This window comes from Cebus imitator, unplaced genomic scaffold (genome assembly GCF_001604975.1).
Source record: "Cebus imitator isolate Cc_AM_T3 unplaced genomic scaffold, Cebus_imitator-1.0 Scaffold88, whole genome shotgun sequence".
In the NCBI taxonomy this organism is placed as follows: domain Eukaryota; kingdom Metazoa; phylum Chordata; class Mammalia; order Primates; family Cebidae; genus Cebus; species Cebus imitator.
In genome coordinates this window covers 1,713,526-1,716,475 of record NW_016107403.1, presented here as the reverse complement: position 1 = coordinate 1,716,475, position 2,950 = coordinate 1,713,526, and the positions used below count along the sequence as shown (strand labels likewise).

The following is a 2,950-nucleotide window of genomic DNA, read 5'->3' as shown; positions in this document are numbered from 1 at the left end:
AGAAATATACCTTACATATTCACTACAGAACCAAATCAGACAAATAACTTTTAAATAAAATTTATTTCCTAAGACCCTTAGAAATGTAAAGTTCATAAATTATACACTACTTCTTTCAAATAAATGCTTACTAAACAAAAAGAAATGTAAAATTCATTTTCCAGAAAACCGTAACAAGTTTAAGAAACATAAAATACAGGCTGGGCACAGTGGCTCACGCCTATAATCTCAGCATTTCGGGTGGCCATGGTGGTTGGATCCTTGAGGCCAAGAGATTGAGACCAGCCTAGGCAACAGTGAGACCTTATCACTACAAAAAATAAAAATAATTAGTTGGGTGTGGTAGCATGTGCCTGTAGTCGAACACAGGTAGGACGATCCCTTGACCCTGGGAGTTCAAGGTTGCAGTGAGCTATGATCGTGCCACTGTACTCCAGCCTGGGAGACAGAGCAAAGCCCTGTCTCTAAAAAATAAAAAATTTAAAAATTTAAATTAAAATATAAAAATATAAAAATAAAATACCAGGACCTCAGATCAAGACTGGTATAATGACTTTAAGAATTATCTCAAATATTCAAAGCAGGATCAACTTTACACCTATCTGCTCAACTTTATGATTCCTTTACATTTCTTTCCGGTTATTCCTTATTTTTATTTCTGTTAGTTATAATCATAAGGCATCAGAAATGTCAGGATCCTGCTACCAAAAAAAGAACCCATGAGTCAGACATGATGGCAAAAGCGTATAGTCTCAGTTACTCAGGAGGCTGAGGCAGGATGACTGCTTGAGCCCAGGAATTTGAGGCTGCAGTCAGCTATGATCACACTTGTGTATGGCCACTGAACTTCAGCCTGGACAACATAGCAAGACCCCATATGTAAAAAAAATAAAATAGGCTGAGCGCAGTGACTCACACCTGTAATACCAACACTTTGGGAGGGCACATCACTTGAGGTGAGGAATTCCAGACCAGCCTGGCCAACATGGGGAAACCCCATCTTTACTAAAAATACAAAATTTAGCTGGGTGTAGTAGCATGTGCCTGTAGTCCCAGCTACTCAGGAGGCTAAGGCACAAGAATCTCTTGAACCAAGGAGGCAGGGGTTGCAATGAACCAAGATCACGCTACTACACTCCAGTCTGCGCAACAGAGTGAGACTGCGTCCCTCAAAAAAATAAATAAATAAATAGTAAAATAAAATTTAAAAAGAAATGTTTCTTAAAGAAACATTGTTTTTAACTCACTGGTTTATTTCCATGGCAAAGAAAGAACTTTACACATAAAACATGCTACTCCTTAAAAATGTATGTATTTCTTATTACAACGCACCTACAACTTACATACATAAATCTACAGCAATTTTTAATGCAGATGTCTTTCCTAAATCCTTTTACAGTGCATCCCCAAGGAAATGACATTTGGGTCAGGTTCCCTCACAGCTAAATCTAGCATAGTTTACCCCTTTTCATCTAAGTTTTAATTTTATCAATAAAATTTTATTTATGTAAGTTACACATGGCTATAAAAAATAAAGCTGAAGACCCATGTCAATTTTAAAATCTAATCCCAGTAATCACCAATCCAACCTCCAGGAAACTGCCATTATAAATTTAAGTGATAAATTTCTAAAATATTTTTACGTTTATATACATAAATGTACATGTAGAAAATACATGATGTGGAAGTCTGTGAAAAAAATTATTTTAAAGAAAATACAGGGTCTTAAATATTTGGTATCACTGTACACGACACATATACATTTTATGATGTATTTAATCATCAATCATTCTATTAATACAGAAGATTTCCTGATACAATGACACATTTAAAAGTTACTGAGGGTGATTAATAGAGATCTTACTGTTCATTCCCTTTCACTGCTGGACCACAGTCTATTACATGAACATTTCACATTCTACTTGGCTTTTCCCCTCCTGATGGGCATTTAAGAGGATTCCGATTTTTAACTGCAATGACCACCCATTTTATGCTTCTGTGCATACTAGAGCAATTAACTCCCTAGAGTAGGTAAATAGAAGTGGAATTGCCAGGTACTAGGGTATGGTCGTTTTTTTTGTTTGTTTGTTTGTTTGTTTTTTTAATAAGAACTGAGGCTTTGCTTCAGCAAAGTAGTTTTTTTTTTTTTCTTTAATAATTGCTTACAGATTCTCTCTTTTTTTTAATATATATTTTATCGTTTTAGGTTTTGCGGTACAAGTGAAGAACATGCAAGATTGTTGCATAGGTACATACACGGCAATGTGGTTTGCTGCCTTCCTCCCCATCACCTATATCTGACATTTCTCCCCATGTTATCCCTCCCCAACTCCCCACCCCCTCCTGTCCCTCCCCTAGTTTCCTCCCACGCACCGCAGTTTGTGATGCTCCCCTCCCTGTGTCCATGTGTTCTCATTGTTCAACACCGGCCTATGAGTGAGAACATTCAGTGTTTGATTTTCTGTTCTTGTGGTCCATTTTTTTACGTTTTTAACTTCAATCTCCCTCCAAAGTAACTATCAACTCGCACAGTCAAAATATGAGTCCAATTCGCCCTTTCAAATTTGTCCTTTCCCCCTTTAGAATTCAGAAGGTGCCTGGGCTCCTTAGCCTCCATCAATCCTCTTCCCCTCCTACCCATTTGGAGGACTGGCCCAAGGCGTTCAGAGACCCCATCAACTTCCTGAGTGTTTGAGGAATCCCAAATACTGGTGCAGAGAAGTAGTAGAATCCCTGAATCCCTGGCCATGTCAAGAAAAGATGTGTTTTGAACAACCCAAGTCTGAAATTTTAATCAACCTTCCATTGAAAATATTTACAAAGAATGTCCGATAAGACCGGGCGCGGTGGCTCAAGCCTGTAATCCCAGCACTTTGGGAGGCCGAGGCGGGTGGATCACGAGGTCAAGAGATCGAGACCATCCTGGTCAACATGGTGAAACCCCGTCTCT

The 2,950-nt window shown here is 38.4% G+C and overlaps 1 protein-coding gene across 1 annotated transcript in view; it reads right to left on the bottom strand.

Annotated features, from left to right (window-relative positions):
- Window positions 1-2,950, bottom strand: part of BIRC6 (baculoviral IAP repeat containing 6) — a 262,197-nt gene that overhangs the window by 208,175 nt on the left and 51,072 nt on the right. The gene's annotated exons all lie outside the window — the stretch shown is intronic.